Genomic DNA, 19,043 nt, shown 5'->3' on the forward strand with positions numbered 1-19,043 from the left:
TCACAGCTCCAGCAGTGCCAGGCTCTCTCAGCAGGAGGGGATGTGGGGAATGGCAGAGGAGGGCTGGGTGTGTGTGAGGGATGGGGGGGAGATGCCAGGCTCTCTCAGCAGGAGGGGATGTGAGGAATGGCAGAGGAGTGCTGGGTGTGTGTGAGGGATGGGAGGGAGATCACAGCTCCAGCAGTGCCAGGCTCTCTCAGCAGGAGGGGATGTGGGGAATGGCAGAGGAGGGCTGGGTGTGTGTGAGGGATGTGGGGGAGATCACAGCTCCAGCAGTGCCAGGCTCTCTCAGCAGGAGGGGATGTGAGGAATGGCAGAGGAGTGCTGGGTGTGTGTGAGGGATGGGGGGGAGATGCCAGGCTCTCTCAGCAGGAGGGGATGTGGGGAATGGCAGAGGAGGGCTGGGTGTGTGTGAGGGATGGGAGGGAGATCACAGCTCCAGCAGTGCCAGGCTCTCTCAGCAGGAGGGGATGTGAGGAATGGCAGAGGAGTGCTGGGTGTGTGTGAGGGATGGGGGGGAGATGCCAGGCTCTCTCAGCAGGAGGGGATGTGAGGAATGGCAGAGGAGTGCTGGGTGTGTGTGAAGGATGGGGGGGAGATGCCAGGCTCTCTCAGCAGGAGGGGATGTGAGGAATGGCAGAGGAGTGCTGGGTGTGTGTGAGGGATGGGGGGGAGATGCCAGGCTCTCTCAGCAGGAGGGGATGTGAGGAATGGCAGAGGAGGGATGGGTGTGTGTGAGGGATGGGGGGGGGGGGGGAGATCACAGCTCCAGCAGTGCCAGGCTCTCTCAGTAGGAGGGGATGTGGGGAATGGCAGAGGAGTGCTGGGTGTGTGTGAGGGATGGGAGGGAGATCACAGCTCCAGCAGTGCCAGGCTCTCTCAGCAGGAGGGGATGTGGGGAATGGCAGAGGAGGGCTGGGTGTGTGTGAGGGATGGGGGGGGGGGGGGGGAGATCACAGCTCCAGCAGTGCCAGGCTCTCTCAGCAGGAGGAGGTGTGAGGAATGGCAGAGGAGGGCTGGGTGTGTGTGAGGGATGGGAGGGAGATCACAGCTCCAGCAGTGCCAGGCTCTCTCAGCAGGAGGGGATGTGGGGAATGGCAGAGGAGGGCTGGGTGTGTGTGAGGGATGTGGGGGAGATCACAGCTCCAGCAGTGCCAGGCTCTCTCAGCAGGAGGGGATGTGAGGAATGGCAGAGGAGGGCTGGGTGTGTGTGAGGGATGTGGGGGAGATCACAGCTCCAGCAGTGCCAGGCTCTCTCAGCAGGAGGGGATGTGAGGAATGGCAGAGGAGTGCTGGGTGTGTGTGAGGGATGGGGGGGAGATGCCAGGCTCTCTCAGCAGGAGGGGATGTGAGGAATGGCAGAGGAGTGCTGGGTGTGTGTGAGGGATGGGGGGGAGATCACAGCTCCAGCAGTGCCAGGCTCTCTCAGCAGGAGGGGATGTGAGGAATGGCAGAGGAGTGCTGGGTGTGTGTGAGGGATGGGGGGGAGATGCCAGGCTCTCTCAGTAGGAGGGGATGTGAGGAATGGCAGAGGAGTGCTGGGTGTGTGTGAGGGATGGGGGGGAGATCACAGCTCCAGCAGTGCCAGGCTCTCTCAGCAGGAGGGGATGTGAGGAATGGCAGAGGAGGGCTGGGTGTGTGTGAGGGATGGGGGGGGGGGGAGATCACAGCTCCAGCAGTGCCAGGCTCTCTCAGCAGGAGGAGGTGTGAGGAATGGCAGAGGAGGGCTGGGTGTGTGTGAGGGATGGGAGGGAGATCACAGCTCCAGCAGTGCCAGGCTCTCTCAGCAGGAGGGGATGTGGGGAATGGCAGAGGAGGGCTGGGTGTGTGTGAGGGATGTGGGGGAGATCACAGCTCCAGCAGTGCCAGGCTCTCTCAGCAGGAGGGGATGTGAGGAATGGCAGAGGAGGGCTGGGTGTGTGTGAGGGATGTGGGGGAGATCACAGCTCCAGCAGTGCCAGGCTCTCTCAGCAGGAGGGGATGTGAGGAATGGCAGAGGAGTGCTGGGTGTGTGTGAGGGATGGGGGGGAGGTGCCAGGCGCTCTCAGCAGGAGGGGATGTGAGGAATGGCAGAGGAGTGCTGGGTGTGTGTGAGGGATGGGGGGGAGATCACAGCTCCAGCAGTGCCAGGCTCTCTCAGCAGGAGGGGATGTGAGGAATGGCAGAGGAGTGCTGGGTGTGTGTGAGGGATGGGGGGGAGATGCCAGGCTCTCTCAGCAGGAGGGGATGTGAGGAATGGCAGAGGAGGGATGGGTGTGTGTGAGGGATGGGGGGGGGGGGGGGAGATCACAGCTCCAGCAGTGCCAGGCTCTCTCAGTAGGAGGGGATGTGGGGAATGGCAGAGGAGTGCTGGGTGTGTGTGAGGGATGGGGGGGAGATGCCAGGCTCTCTCAGCAGGAGGGGATGTGAGGAATGGCAGAGGAGTGCTGGGTGTGTGTGAGGGATGGGGGGGGGGGGGGAGATCACAGCTCCAGCAGTGCCAGGCTCTCTCAGTAGGAGGGGATGTGAGGAATGGCAGAGGAGTGCTGGGTGTGTGTGAGGGATGTGGGGGAGATCACAGCTCCAGCAGTGCCAGGCTCTCTCAGCAGGAGGGGATGTGAGGAATGGCAGAGGAGTGCTGGGTGTGTGTGAGGGGGGGGGGGGGGAGATCACAGCTCCAGCAGTGCCAGGCTCTCTCAGTAGGAGGGGATGTGGGGAATGGCAGAGGAGGGCTGGGTGTGTGTGAGGGATGTGGGGGAGATCACAGCTCCAGCAGTGCCAGGCTCTCTCAGCAGGAGGGGATGTGAGGAATGGCAGAGGAGTGCTGGGTGTGTGTGAGGGATGTGGGGGAGATCACAGCTCCAGCAGTGCAGTTCCTGCCTCTTCCAGCAGGGAGTGCTACAGGGAATTTGCTCAGGGAGTGTTGGCTTTTGGGAAGCTTACAAGTTTTGCAATCTTAGCCTGAGGTGCTAGAGGGAAACTTATTTCTGTCAAATTGTAAGGATTCTCCCACCAGTCTGCACTGTTGGGTCTGTCCGCTGTTTGAGGGTTAGAGGTTAGTGCCTGACTGTAGTTTTGTGATACGTTCACTTTGCTTTCCACATGACTCGGATCCCCTCTGCTCCTCGCCAGCTAAGCGGCTTGCAAAGCCCCATAAGCTGAAGGACAGCAGAGCTAGTGCACGTTAGGAAGAGGGAAGATAGCAGCAGGAAGGATCCCAGCAGACATGCGCGCACTCTGCCCATGTGTGCCTCACTCATTCTCAGGTCTACTCCTCCCCTCCTCATGCCCTTCCTGTCCCTCTCTCTCTGTCCTGTGCATGCTTGAATTCTGCTCCTCTAATACCTGCTGCAAGTCTCTTCCAGGTATCCACTGCCGCCTTGGTGAAAAACGATGTTCTCACCCTCCCTTCAGCGTCACATGACAACTCCATTGTGCCTTGTGCCATGTTGAGGGCTGCTGATAATTGAATATTTGTAGCAGCCTCCCCGTTTCCGTTCATGTCGTATGCGTCTGCAGTCTCCCTATGTGTGGCTTGTGGTGCAGCTGTGCCCCGTTTCACTGCTTCTAGTTTGGATAGATGTGGTCTCCAGGCCTTGTAGTGGATTTTTTTTACCACAGACCCGTAGGAAGGCAGCATCACTTCCCTCTTTCTACTAACCATGCCTCTCTTTCCTAATGCTTTGTCACACTGACCAGCTCCCTTGAAGTCATCAGAGATGTGCCCCAGGTCTCTTTCCTGTTTGCTGACTGCTGGTTATTCTTCCAAAAGGTATTTGGTCCTTGGATTTCTACGTCCTAAATGCATGATTTTGTATTTTTCGGATTGAAGTGTCACAGTCATAGCTTTGACCATTTTTCCAATTTTTTTAGTCATCTTTCATCTCATTAAACCCCCCCCCCCCTAGCATGTCTGTTCAGTTGCAAATGTTTACGCAATCTGCGGATAGATATATTCCTTTTCACCCCTTCCCCAGTGTCTCAGACTGGGCCAGCACTGATCATGTGCCCTGCTGGTCACGTTCCTGTTGATAATACTCTCCTGCTGTTCAACTAACTTCTCACCCAGTTGATAGTTTTTCAGTTATTAAGTGTTCCCTGTACGTACCCGGATCAGTCCAGACACCTGCGTTTTGCCTCCCCACCAGCAGATGGAGACAGAAGTTTTGACTGACTCTGCCCTTACCCTGAGGTGCCACCTATAGTCTGTCAGTATTTCTCTGTCTCCAGCAGATGGTGGAGGTGCAAAATCCTACAGTCTGGAGTTAGTTTAAAAGAAAAGAAAAAGAAGTGAGGGGGACTTTAATTGACGATAGTTAGGCTTAGTGTCTCTTTAAGAGAAACAACAACAAAAAAACAGAAGATTTTCTGTCAGCCTCCCAGGGGGTTGGCAGGTCCTGAGGGGACCATCCCCCCTGGTATTAGAGGCTCCTGGAGAAGATGGGTTGGTTGACCCTGCTGCCCAGGTTACCACAGCCCTGGGGTGATACCTGGGAGTCCAGCTCACTCGCCCCAGGAGGGGCAGGACCTGCGCCTCTCGACTAAGGTTTGGAAAAAAAAAAAAAGTTTGAAAACTTTCCTTTCTTGTCCGCCTCTGTTACCGGGCCTGTCTGACCATCCCCTCTCGTTCCTGTATTTACAGCCGGCGACTTTTTCCCTTTCTTTCAGCTGGCCCCCGGAGTCGCTTCACAATACCCCATGGAGTGGCCTGCCGCGCGTGTGGGGACATACCAGCGTATCGTGCGATGGCCTATGTTCCTCCTTCCTTCCTGGGAGGGAGGCAACCTCGGGGGCAGCGGTTCTAGGGTGCACCGAGAGCCTGCAAGGCCCGGGCGCCCGCGGCTCGCTTCTTCAGATCTGTTCCCACTCAGCGCGGCAATGGACGCCATTTTGGCCTCCTTTTACACAGCAACGCAAGCAGCGGGGGGGGGGGGGGAGGGGATTTCCCCTCCTCTTCTATTCCCGCAGCAGGCAGCCTCCGACGGTGTGGTCAGACAGAGAATATTGCTGGGGCAACTGAGGAGAGCCCCGAGGGGGCTTCAGATTCCTCCTCCTCCTTTTCTTCAGACTTTATTTTGCTGCTTCATAAGGCCTTCAAGGCCAGGAAGTCAGCTAGGAGGCATTCTGGAGAGAGCTCTTGCTTGCGAGCTGCCCCACTTTTGGACAAGTCAGGGGCCCAGACTCCCAAAAGGGAAAGATCCTCGGAGGACAAGGGAGCTCTGAAGCTTAAGCGCCCTCTCTGGACCACTTTGTCCTGCTCGGTGGATGATTCCTTCTCTGAGGATTCGGAGCAGGATGATCAAGGGCTGAGGGGCAAGCCTCCTCCAGGCTCAGATATCGAAGGGGACCAGGACCTTCCTTCCAAACATTGTGCCCATGTGCTCGACGGAGATGACCCTAAGGTGGTCCGCTTCTTCAGGAAAGACGAGCTGAGCCCACTCTTTCCCACAGTCCTGGAAGAATTGGGCATTGAGACCCCTCAGGAGGTCTCTCCTATGGGGTCCATTGAACCAGTCATGGTGAGTCTCTGAGGTCCGACCAGGTCCTTCCCTTTCCATCTTTTGGTTATGGATTTGTTGTTCCAGGATTGAGACACTCCTGATTTAGGTTTGAAAGTCAGCAAGGCGATGGACAAGCTATACTCCTTGCCAGAAGCTCTGAATCTCCTTCGTATTCCCAAGGTAGATGTGGCGGTGTCAGCAGTCACCAAGAGACCACTATCCCAGTAACGGGAGCGACGGCCCTCAAGGATCTTCAGGATCGTAAGCTAGAGGTTCAGCTTAAGAAGATTTTTGAAGTATCGGCGCTTGGAGTCAGGGCTGTCGTGTGCAGCAGTTTCTCCTTAAGGGCAGGGCTTCGCTGGGGTGCAATAATTGCAGAGTAGCACATCTCTGTTGGAGGCGGAAGCTGTTCAAGCTGGGCATTTTGGAAGCTGCTGTGGCTTACAGTGCTGATGCCCTGTATGATTTACTCTATACGTCAGCCAGATCTATTGTTTCAGCTTTCTCTGCCTGCAGACTTCTCTGGTTGAGGAACTGGTCAGCAGATGTTTCCTCCAAAGCTCAGCTGGGCTCTCTGCCTTTCAAAGGCAAGTTACTTTTTGGAAAGGACCTGGAGGACATGATTCAGTCCTTGGGTGAGAACAAAGTCCCTCGCTTACCGGAGGATAAGCCCAAGGCAAGGGGTTCCTTTCCTCCTTGGTCACGTTTCCGTGGGAATCGGGAGATTCCTGTCTTCCCAATCTTCAGGCTCTTCATTTAGGCAGAACCCGGGCAGACAACAATCCTGGTCCCAGTCTTTTTGTGGGCATCGCTTCGGCAGAATGGGGACCACCCACTAGTCTGTTGGAGGACCTAAATCTTCCCAATGCAGTGAGGCCGTTCCATTCCTCTCCACCGGCGGTAGGGGGCAGGTTGTCTCTATTTTACGAGGAATGGACCAAATTGACATCAGACCAGTGGGTCCTCAGTGTGATAAATCACGGCTATGCTTTAGATTTTGCTCGTCGCCTTCAAGATCACCTACTCGTCTCCCCATGCACATACAAAGAGAAGCGTCGGGCGGTGCAAGACACATTACAGTGTCTTCTCGCGCTTGAAGCCATCATTCAGGTTCCTCCAGTGGAGCGGTGGAAGGAGCGCTACTCCATTTACTTCGTGGTGCCAAAAAAAGAGGGCACCTTCCGGCCCATCCTCGATTTAAAGAGGGTCAACAGATGCCTTTGAGTTCCGCGGTTTCTCATGGAGACCCTAAGGTCGGTCATTGCTTCGGTGCGCAAGGGGGAATTCCTAGCATCTTTGGATCTTACTGAAGCGCACTTGCACATAGGAATACATGCAGATCATCAGAAATTTCTCAGGTTTTCCATCCTGGGGGAACATTTTCAGTTCAGCGCTCTGCCTTTCGGCCTTGCCACAGCGGCCAGAACCTTTACCAAGGTGATGATCGTGGTGGCAGCGGAACTCTGGAAGGAAGGGTTCTTAGTTAATCCGTATCTGGACGACTGGCTGATCTGAGCGAAGTTGGAGGTTCTCTGTCACTCTGCGATTCTCTGAGTCCTTCAGCTATTGAGGTCACTCGGTTGGGTAGTCAATCTCCCCAAGAGACACCTGGTTCCCTCCCAGTCAGGGTTCTGTCCGACAGTGCGATCGCAGTGGCTTATATCAATTGTCAGGGAGGAACCAGAAGCAAAGCTGGTGGTGGTCGAGGCTCAACAGTTGATAAACTGTCGGGCGGTGCAAGACACATTACAGTGTCTTCTCGCGCTTGAAGCCATCATTCAGCTTCCTCCAGTGGAGCGGTGGAAGGAGCGCTACTCCATGACTGGATCAATGGACCCCATAGGAGAGACTTCTTGAGGGGGTCTCAATGCCCAATTCTTCCAGGACTGCGGGAAATAGTGGGCTCAGCTCGTCTTTCCTGAAGAAGCGGACCACCTTAGGGTCATCTCCGTCGAGCACGTGGGCACAATGTTTGGAAGGAAGGTCCTGGTCCGGTCTGAGCCTGGAGGAGGCTTGCCCTTCAGCCCTTGATCGTCCTGCTCCGAATCCTCAGAGAAGGAATCATCCACCGAGCAGAACAAAGTGGTCCAGAGAGGGCGCTTAAGCTTCAGAGCTCCCTTGTCCTCCGAGGATCTTTCCCTTTTGGTAGTCTGGGCCCCTGACTTGTCCAAACGTGGGGCAGCTCGCAAGCATAGACGCTCACCCATCAGAAGTGATCCTTGTAGCTCCGGAAAGGCTGAGACGTCCATGGTTTGCGGACCTGGTCAACCTAACGGTGGAAGGTCCTCTCAGACTTCGGGCCTCCCGAACCTTCTATGTCAAGGTCCAGTTTGTTTGGAAGAGGCAGAACACTTTTGTCTTGCGGCATGGCTTTTGAGAAGCAGCGTCTGAAGAATAAAAGTTATTTGGATGCAGTTGTGACCATTCTTCTATGATCACGGAAAACCTCTACTTCCCTAGCCTACCTCAGGGTGTCTGGGATTTTTGAGTCGTGGTGTATTGAGCACGAGGTGAACCCTACTCGGGCTTTAGTGTTGGATATCTTGTCCTCCTTACAGGCCGGTCTGGCTAAAGGCTTATTGTGCAGCTCTCTAAAGGTGCAGGTGGCGGCCCTCGGTTGTTTCCGGGGTAAGATACAAGGCGTACCCTTAGCAGCACATCCGGATGTGGTGCGTTTTCTCCAGGGGGCGAAACATTTGCGTCCACCGGTCAGGAATCGTTGTCCTTCGTGGAGTCTAAATTTGGTTCGCAAAGCTTTGTGTGAGGCGCCATTTGAGCCTTTGAAGAGGGTGACGCTGAAAGACCTTACGTTAAAGGTGGTATTTCTTTTTTTTTTTAATTTTATTTTTATTGCGTTTTAAACAACAATTTACAAGAAATTTCTTGCATTAGTAACAAATAGTTTGTATCTATAATCATTTAGGAAAATGGAAATATTCCATTCCTTTTTTAACATAATAGTAATAACTAACTCTTACAAATAAACAACAATTGGGAGAAGTGTCACATTTTGAGCGAATACATATAGGAAAAATACAAATATTAGTAAACACTGACACCCCCCCCCCCCCCATTTATCAATCAATAACCGGACCTTCATGTTACAATCCCCAGAAAACCTTTAAGATGTTCCGGGTTGGTAAAAAGGTAATTTTGATCATTGCATTTCACCACATCTACATGGGTATTTTAACAAAAATCGACCTCCCTTATCCAATACCATTTGTCTAAGATTTAGAAATTTTTTCCGCCGTAGTTGAGTATTCCATGCTAGGTCTGGGTATTCCCAGACTCTCTGCCTGTAAAACAGAGATGAACGTGAGCAGAAGAAAGATCTTAAAAGATTTTCTTTATCAGTAACAAAGGCAAAGTTAACTATTGATAAAGTTCCTAATGAGAGGCTTCTAGGAAAAGTAAAAAGTCATGGTATAGGTGGCGATGTCCTTTCGTGGATTGCACACTGGCTAAAAGACAGGAAACAGAGAGTAGGATTAAATGGACAATTTTCTCAGTGGAAGGGAGGGGGCAGTGGAGTGCCTCAGGGATCTGTATTGGGACCCTTACTTTTCAATATATTTATAAATGATCTGGAAAGAAATATGACGAGTGAGGTAATCACATTTGCAGATGATACAAAATTGTTCAGAGTAGTTAAATCACAAGCAGATTGTGATAAATTGCAGGAAGACCTTGTGAGACTGGGAAATTGGGCATCGAAATGGCAGATGAAATTTAATGTGGATAAGTACAAGGTGATGCATGTAGGGAAAAATAACCCATGCTATAGTTACATAATGTTAGGTTCCATATTAGGTACTACCACCCAAGAAAGAGATCTAGGCGTCATAGTGGATAACACATTGAAATCGTCTGTTCAGTGTGCTGCGGCAGTCAAAAAAGCAAACAGAATGTTGGGAATTATTAGGAAGGGAATTGTGAATAAAACGGAAAATGTCATAATGCCTCTGTATCGCTCCATGGTGAGGCCCCATCTTGAATACTGTGTACAATTCTGGTCGCCGCATCTCAAAAAAGATATAATTGTGATGGAGAAGGTACAGAGAAGGGCGACCAAATTGATAAGGGGAATGGAACAGCTCCCCTATGAGGAAAGACTAGAAGTTAGGACTTTTCAACTTGTAGAAGAGACGGCTGAGGGGGGGGGATATGATAGAGGTGTTTAAAATCATGAGAGGTCTAGAACGAGTAGATGTGAATCAGTTATTTACTCTTTCAGATAATAGAAAGACTAGGGGGCACTCCATGAAGTTAGCATGTGGCACATTTAAAACTAATTGGAGAAAGTTTTTTCACTCAACGCACAATAAAGCTCTGGAATTTGTTGCCAGAATATGTGGTTAGTGCAGTTAGTGTGGCTGGGTTTAAAAAAGGATTGGATAAGTTCTTGGAGGAGAAGTCCATTACCTGCTATTAATTATGTTGACTTAGAAAATAGCCACTGCTATTACTGGCAACAATAACATGGAATAGACTTAGTTTTTGGGTACTTGCCAGGTTCTTTTGGCCTGGATTGGCCACTGTTGGAAACAGGATGCTGGGCTTGATGGACCCTTGGTCTGGCCCAGTATGGCAATTTCTTATGTTCTTATTAGAGTCCCTCTATAATTAACTACTGTATCATGAGAATTTTGAAGTCCAAGATATTGATGGAGGTTTCTACAAGTGGTAATCCTTTTCCTCTTTTCCTCTCTGCTCAGTTTAAACTTGTGTATTATCTTTCTTTTGACCAGTATAGAAAGCTCTCACAATTACTGGCATCCATTCAGTTGGAATTTTTAACACCTTTATTATTTAATTTTTTAAAAGTTCCACTGGGCTCAGTAATTTATTGGAAAATGTATTACTCTTAAATTTAATGCCCGCATACTATTTTCCAAATTTTCTATTTTCCTAGAGAAATTCTCTTCATTTTCTATTTGATGATGTTGTATCTTTTCCACTTGTGTTATACATCTATCAAAATCTGTAATTTTCTCTTCATGTGTTCTTATATGATCTGAATTCTTCTTTATTGAGTTGTTAGTTTCTACAACTGCCTCTGTCAGCGATGTTATTGAGGTTTCTAATCTTACAATAAGATTCCATAATGTTTCAAGAGTGATAGTTGTTGGTTTGAAAATCACATCCTTACTGACCTGATTTCTGGGGGTTGTCCCAAAGTTGTACTTGCTGTCCCATCCAGATCCTGCTGGTTTTGGAGTACTTGCTTCAAAGGAACCCTAGGTAAACAATCAGCAGTCTCTATCATAGGCTTCTCAATTATTTCCCGAGAAACAAACAGAATTGTAGATTGATCTTTATTTTGCCTTTGTATTCCTCTCAGAGTTTCTGGATTTAATACACCTTCACTCATATCTCTCTGTAATCCTGCCAGGACCGCCCCGGTACCACAAGGAGGAGATGGTGTCTCTGGCTCAATGAGATTTCTCCAACTCAATGAGATTTCTTCGGCCTGGGAGGAGAGATCCTGCTCCTGGTCTACTCCTCCAGTGGTCACCTCTACGGGAGTTTCTGAAGGGGCGCCAAGTCACTCCGATATGCTCCTCTGTTGTGGCGCTAAGGCCTTTAACTTGGCCTTCCTCTTAGCGTGTGGCATTGCCGTCATCAAGCAATAAATTATTTTATAGAAAAACAACAGCTTAAAGAACCCAAGAGGAGCAGGAGCGTGGCTGTCAGTGCGGTTCTGTCCTCCCAGAAATGGAGGATGGAAGAGAAGAGGGTAAATTAATAAGATTTAAACTCACCATGAATTAGTAATATAATCAGGTTCCAGGCCGAGAGGATATCAGAATTTAAGCAAAAGTTAAACAAAGCCGCGGGAGGGCCAGTTTAAAGGTCTCCTTACCGGTCCCTCCTTGATGACATGGGGCGCGATTGGTGTCAGTTGAGGTTCCGTCGGGGCTAGGACAGTTCTCCTCTCCTTTGGAACAGCCTTCAAAGCAGGAATCCAAACACCCTCTCTCTTCCTCCTCAAAGGTGGTATTTCTAGTAGTTATTTCCTCAGCTCGCCGGGTGTCAGAGCTTCAGGCGTTGTCATGGAGGGAGCTTTTTTAAGGATTACAGACATGGGAGTCTCATTGCGGACGGTTTCTTCTTTTCTTCCGAAGGTGGGTTCCTCCTTTCATTTGAATCAGTCTGTGGAACTCCCATCCTTTTACAGGTTTGGACCGCACTGATCCCTATTCTAGAGATCTGAAGAAGCTCGATGTGCGCCAGGTGCTGTTGCGTTATCTGGAGGTTACCAACGGCTTTCGTATGTCGGACCATCTCTTTGTGCTCTGGAGTGGCCCCAAAAGGAGGGCATAATGTGTCTAGGGCGACGATCGCTCATTGGTTGAAAGAGGCTATTGGTTCGGAGTACCTGCTTCATGGCCGGCCGTGTTCGGTCGGTCTTCGAACGCATTCTACCTGGGCAGAGTGTCAGCAAATTTCGTTGTAAGAGATTTGTCGGGCAGCCACTTGGAAGTCGTTGCACACCTTTGTTAGACATTACCGACTGGACGTTCAGGCCCCAGGTTCAGGGGGGTTTGGTGAAGGTGTGATCCGAGACGGGACTCTCAGGATCCCACCCCGTGTAGTGGAGCTCTGGTACATCCCAGGATTGCGGACTGATCTGGGTACGTACAGGGAAAGGAAAATTTGTTCTTACCTGCTAATTTTCGTTCCTGTGGTACCACAGATAAGTCCAGAGTCCCGCCCTTTTCGGTATGAGAGTCCGCTTGTTCAGCACTTCCTTATATTCTCTGCAGACTAGTTCAAAAGTTTTCCAAGTTTGTTTCACAGGTTCTGTTCCCACTGGAGGGTTAGTGAGTGGAACGTGTGAGTTGCAGGTTTTATTGGTTTTTAAAGTGTTCTGCTTTGACACAGTGTAATACTGACGGACTGTAGGTAGCACCTCAGGATATAGGGCAGAGTCAGTCAAAATTTCTCTGTCTCCATCTGCTGGAGGGGAGGCAAAACCCAGGAGTCTGGACTGATCCGTGGTACTACAGGAACAAAAATTAGCAGGTAAGAACCAGTAGTTTTAAACAGGCAGTAACTACCAATAAATGTTTTGCAACATAGCAGATGTTTCCAGTCACATGAATCATGAGTAACAATTTGCTAGTGGTTAATAAATCCCTGCACAGGATTCCAGTGTTTCTAAACTTGGGGACTTTATTGCATTTTTCTGCAGATGCAGTGTCCTATTTATGTATGAGACAAACAGAATTCCAGCGGAGCGTATCATTCAGTAATGCATAATTTTTCCAACAACTAACAGTAGTTTGATAGTGGGATAACAAAATAATCTAGTAATTTCCCATGGTTATGATAAATGTTCAGCAAACATAGTTATTTCCAAATGACATTTTGAACATAAGAACATGCCATACCGGGTCAGATCAAGGGTCCATCAAGCCCAGCATCCTGTTTCCAACAGTGGCCAATCCAGGCCATAAGAACCTGGCAGAATCCCAAAGAATAGGTCCATTCCTCCTTATTCATAACCGGGATAAGCACTAGCTTCCCCAAGTCTACCTGGCTAATAATGGCTAATGGGTTTTTCCTCAAGGAACCCAACTATACTAACAGCTTTCACCACATCCTCTGGCAATAAATTCCACAGTTTAATTGTGCACTGAGTGAAAAACTGTTTTCTCCAGTTTACTACCAGTTAGCTTCCTGAAGTGTCCCTTATTCCTAATAATATTGGAAGGGGTAAAGAAGTCTTCCCTATTTACCTGTTGCACTCCACTCATGATTTTGTAGACCTCCATCAAATCCCCCCTCAGCCATCTCTTCAGCTGTCTGAAGAGCCCTAACCTCTTTAGCCTTTCCTCATAGGGGAGGAGTAGCCTAGAGGTCAGCGCAGCGGTTACAGACTGGGATGTTAGGGTGTAAATCTCCTTGTGACCTTGGACAAGTCACTTTACCCTGAGTTGCCTTAGACTGTGATACCTCCAGTACCTGAATGTATTCCCACTTTTCGGCACTTCAGAGCAAACATAATCGGAGAAAGACCGATACTTCGCGCATATCCAGCATAGCTCTCTGCTTCAACAGCAGGGGGAATGAAGAAAAACTGATACTTCACGCATAACCAGCATAGCTCTCTGCTTCAACAGCAGGGGGAATGAAGAAAAGTGGATCTATATACAGACAACCAACAAGGACTGAATTACATAGTCTGGGTAAACAAGTATGGGTGTAGCTTGCTTATTGCGGCGGCTACTACCCCTAACTAATTAAGCTAGATATTCCCTGTACGTACCAGGATCAGTCCAGACTGCTGGTTATGCCTCCCCTCCAGCAGATGGAGTCAGAGAGAAAACTGAAAACACCTCCCAGATATACTGGTGTGCCACCTGCTATCCTCCAGTATTTCCTCTGACTCCAGCAGATTGAGAGACATAACCTGCGGTCCTGTCTATCCTGACAAAAAATCTTTCAGGTGTCATTTACTAATTATTACTTGTTAGTTATACTGTCTAGATCAATTAGTTGGTTCTCTAACTAGTTTAAAAAAAAAAAAAAAAAAGAGTTTTAGTTTATTTCGTTTATTGTCCCTTTTTCTGGTTCAGCGCAGCGTGTTATTCACTGCAGCATAGAGGCAGGCTGTGAGAGCATTGCTCTCATTCTTTTTCCCGGTGTTGTGTCCCTTTTGGTCCGGGGGAAAGACTACCGGTGGTCCGGTCACCCTCCCCCATCTATCTCTGCTTTATGCCAGGTGTTTTAACCTGAAGAGGGCCTTGTTTATTTGTGAAAAAAAAAAAAAAAAAAGTTAATTAAATTTAGAATTAAAGATTAAGGACCCGTAAGCCCTGTTGGAAACAGGCTGCGGTCCGTTGTAGCCCTAGCCTGCCGCGCTGACCGGGGACTCCGGAGGGGGTGAGGTTTCTTCACCCAGCGAATTTGCCAGTCGCAGCGACAGCTTTTTTGGCGCGAATTTACTGCTCCCAGACCCAGCTACTTACTTTTGGGCGCCCTTTTCTGCAGCTTCAGGATGCCCCGATCTTCGGCCTGCACGGCCTGTGGCAAGGCGGGGGCGCGACTCTCCAGGGAGGGTCTCTGCTCCCACTGCATTCCTGGGGGCGAGGGACCCTCCCGGGGGCCGAGCGCAGCCCGCAGCACGGCTTCTCGTCCTTCCTCGGAGCGATTAGGCAGGCTGGCAGCCGCGCGGTCCTTAGCCCCGCCTCCCACTGTTAGGGAGCCGGCGGCCATTTTGACCACGCGGCAGCCTGCTGATTCGGCATCGGAGGAGGAGGATTTTCTTTTAACTCTCCTCCTGCCCTAAGCCCGTGCCGTGAGTCGGATTTGGAGGCTCCTCGAGCCCCTCCCCCTCGGGACCAGCCCGCGGGGGGCTCCAACAAAAGGAAAGTGCCTTTTTCTTCCAAATTTGTCTTGTTAATGCATCAGGCGTTTTTAGACGCGGAGGCAGGCTGGGAGCCGGAGGAACCCCCTCCCCCTACGGTCCCCAGAGTTTCCCCTGAGCAAGGACAGTCTGGGTCTCAGGACAAAGTGGGGGGTTCGGATGCTGCTAGAATTTATTCCCTAGGGGGAATGGGAGGTCCGGGAGCTCCGGATTTTACCCAGGGGTCTCCGGATGGCACATGGTCTCCGGATGGCACAGGGACAGAGGTCTCTGACGCTCAGGGAGCGCTCAAAGGCGATGACCCCCAGATTCTGCGCCTCTTTGGCAAAGATGAACTTAACTTTTTAATCCTTCATGTTTTGAAGGAGTTAGAAATCCCAGCGCCGCAGCAGGACACTGACACTTCCACAGGGGACATAGCTATGGCAGGTCTAAGGGCCCCCCCGCAGACTTTTCCTTTACATGCCAAGGTCTTACAGATCGTGTCCAAAGAATGTGAGGTGCCGGAGGCATCCCTGCGCGTAAGCAGGGCAATGAATAAGTTGTATCCCCTGCCAGCGGATTCTTTGGATATTTTTAAGGTCCCTTCCGTGGATTCGGCAGTGACTGCTGTGGTTAAGCATACTACCATTCCTGTCACGGGAGGGGTAGCCTTGAAGTTGAAGGATCTCCAAGACCGAAAGTTAGAGGTTCTGTTAAAGCGCATTTTTGAGATAGCAGCCTTAGGGGTCCATGCAGCGGCATGTAGCAGTATGGTTCAGCGCGCTACTCTCCGCTGGGTTCAACAATTGCTTACCACATGGGGAGCTCCCACCAGCCGAGGCTGAGCAGGCCAACTGTGTGGAAGCGGCGGTTGTTTACACGGCGGATGCTTTGTATGATTTGTTGAGAACCTCGGCCCACAGCATGTCATCGGCGGTCGCTGCTCGGCGTTTGCTGTGGCTTAGGCGTTGGTCGGCGGATGCCTCGTCAAAATCGCGCCTCGCCTCCTTTCCCTTCAAGGGAAAATTATTGTTTGGTGAGGAGCTGGATCAGCTCATCAAAGACTTGGGGGACAACAAGGTGTACAAGTTACCGGAGGACATGCCCCGTTCTTTTCATTCTTTTGGAAATGTACGGTCCCGATTTCGGGGCCAACGCTGGTTTCGCATGGGAAGGTCCCCAGGTCTCAGCCTTGGTCTCCTTCCTTTCGAGGCAGACATCCACAGCGTCTGGGATCCTCGCAGAACTTACCCGCCGGAAAGCCTTCGCAATGAAGGCGCGCAGGCCCATTCCTCCCTTCCCCGCATCGGAGGTCGGTTGTCCCTGTTTTGGGAGGAATGGGTCAAGGTCACATCGGATCAGTGGGTCCTCGACGTCGTTCGCTACGGCTACGAGTTGGAGTTTGCTCGTCCCCTCCGGGATCTTTTTATGGTCTCCCCCTGCGGGTCTCAGGAAAAGAGGCAGATTATCGCCCACACGGTACACAGGTTACGGGCTCTGGGAGCAATATTGCCTGTTCCTCCGGAGGAGACCAGAACAGGCAGGTATTCCATTTACTTCGTGGTCCCAAAGAAGGAAGGTACATTTCGCCCAATTTTGGATTTGAAAAGAGTGAACGTGGCCTTGCGCGTTCCCCGATTTCGTATGGAGACGCTCAGATCTGTTATTGCGGCCGTCCACAAGGGAGAATTTTTGGCTTCTTTGGATCTAGCCGAGGCGTATCTTCATATCGGGATCAGGGAACGTCACCAGAGGTACCTAAGATTCACAGTATTGGGGGAGCACTTCCAGTTTTTGCGCCCTTCCGTTTGGGCTAGCAACAGCCCCGAGGGTATTCACCAAGGTTCTCATAATAGTCGCAGCTTATCTGCGGCGCCACGGAATTCTGGTGCATCCCTATTTGGACGATTGGCTAATCCGGGCGAAGTCGCAGGAGGCGTGCAAGCGGGCAGTCCAGTCGGTGGTGCAGCAACTTCAATCGCTAGGTTGGGTGGTCCACTTTGCGAACAGCCAGTTGGTCCCGAGTCAACAGTTGGAATTTTTGGGGGCGCGTTTCGATACCTTGGAAGGCAAGGTATTCCTCACTCAGCGGAGACTAGAGAACCTGATGTTTTCAGGTGCAGGCCTTACTAGATCTGCCGTTGCCCACGGCCTGGGATTATTTACAAGTCATTGGTCATATGGTGTCTACTGTGGAGATGGTGCCGTGGGCATTTGCTCATATACGTCCTTTACAGCGCGCTCTCCTCTCCCGTTGGGGCCAGAAATCAGAAATCAGGAGATTACGGCACCCAATTGCCGCTGCTGGAGCCGGCTCGTTCCAGCTTAGCTTGGTGGTTAATCCCAGACAATTTATTGCCAGGGCGGTACGTCTCGCCTTGCGCCAACTTCTCCCGTTGGTACAAGGGCGGGCAGTGCGAGTTCTGTCGGACAACGCATCCACAGTAGCGTATATAAATTGCCAAGGCGGCACGAGAAGTCGGCCGGTAGCGGACGGAGCGTCGTTGTTAATGTCCTGGGCAGAACGTCATCTCTCCCGCATAGCGGCCACCCACAGAGCGGGTGTCGACAACGTACAAGCGGATTATCTAAGTCGTCAATACTTGGATCCTGGAGAGTGGGAGCTCTCGGCTGAGGCAATGAGTCTCATCACCCGGCGATGGGGAATGCCGCGTCTGGACCTGATGGCGACTCGGCAAAATGCACAGGCAGCGCGTTTCTTCAGGCGAGAACACGGTTCGGAGGGGGTAGATGCCCTGGTGCTTCCATAGCCTCGTCACATCCTCCTCTAGGTGTTTTCCCCCGTGGCCTCTAATAGGCAAAGTGTTAAGACGCATAGAATCCCATCGCGGGCCAGTGATTCTTTTGGCCCCGGAGTGGCCAAGAAGACCGTGGTTCGCGGATCTAGTCAACCTGGCGCGGGACGGACCCTTAAGGTTGGGTCATCTTCAGGGCCTGCTTCGCCAGGGACCCGTATTTTTCGAGCGGGCGGACCGCTTCTGTCTGGCGGCTTGGCTTATGAAAGGAAGCAGTTGAGGAGGAAAGGATATTCAGAGCCTGTCATTTCCACCCTATTGCGGGCGAGAAGGCCCTCCACCACGCTAGCCTACGCCAGAGTGTGGACAGTGTTTGACGCCTGGTGCGCGGCAGCTAAAGTTCCACCGCGCCGGGCCTCGGTAGGGAATATCCTTACGTTCCTGCAGGCGGGCTTGAAAAAGGGTTTGGCGTACAGCTCTCTGAGGGTTCAGGTAGCGGCCCTGGGGTGTTTGAGAGGTAAGGTAGACGGATTCTCTCTCGCGTGCTACCCGGATGTAGCTTGATTTTTGCGTGGCGTTCGGAACTTGCGTCCCCCATTTAGACCCCCTTGTCCTTCTTGGAATTTGAATTTGGTGCTCAAAGGTCTCAACTCGGCCCCTTTCACGCTCAAGACCGTGTTCCTAGTGGCCATTGCGTCAGCCCGTCGGGTGTCGGAGCTTCAGGCACTTTCTTGTAGGGAACCGTTCTTGCGTATTTCGGATGCCGGCGTGTCTCTGCGTACGATTCCTTCGTTCTTGCCGAAGGTGGTATCGGCTTTTCATGTTCATCAGACGGTGGAATTGCCTTCCTTCTCGGCGTCGGACCTAAAGTCTTCGCACGGTTCCGATTTGAAGCGTCTAGATGTGCGGCGAGTGATCATGCGATATTTGGAGGTCACTAATGCATTCAGACGGTCGGATCCTTTGTTTGTCCTATGGCAGGGGCCCAAGAAGGGCCTACAGGCATCAAAAGCAACTATTGCTCGTTGGTTGAAAAGTTCGATTGCATCCACGTACATTGGCTGTGGTAAGTCTGTTCCTGAGGGGCTTAAGGCACACTCACTGCGTTCTCAAGCAACTTCCTGGGCAGAAAGTCGTTTAGTTTCTAGCCAGGAGATTTGCAGAGCAGCCACGTGGAAGTCGTTGCATACCTTCGCTCGTCATTATCGGATTGATGTTAGGGGAGCATCAGCTGATTCTTTTGGCAGCAGTGTCATTCGAGCGGGACTCTCTGGGTCCCACCCCAATTAAGGCGGCTTGGGTACATCCCAGCAGTCTGGACTGATCCTGGTACGTACAGGGAAAGGAAAATTATGTTTCTTACCTGATAATTTTCATTCCTGTAGTACCAAGGATCAGTCCAGACACCCGCCCGATGTTGAGTGTCAGGAGAGTCCGCTCCAATAACCA

The 19,043-nt window shown here is 51.2% G+C and overlaps 1 protein-coding gene across 1 annotated transcript in view; it reads left to right on the forward strand.

Moving 5' to 3' along the window:
• Nucleotides 1-19,043, forward strand: part of LOC115079620 (talin-1-like) — a 480,705-nt gene that overhangs the window by 101,210 nt on the left and 360,452 nt on the right.

This window comes from Rhinatrema bivittatum, chromosome 1 (genome assembly GCF_901001135.1).
Source record: "Rhinatrema bivittatum chromosome 1, aRhiBiv1.1, whole genome shotgun sequence".
NCBI lineage: Eukaryota > Metazoa > Chordata > Amphibia > Gymnophiona > Rhinatrematidae > Rhinatrema > Rhinatrema bivittatum.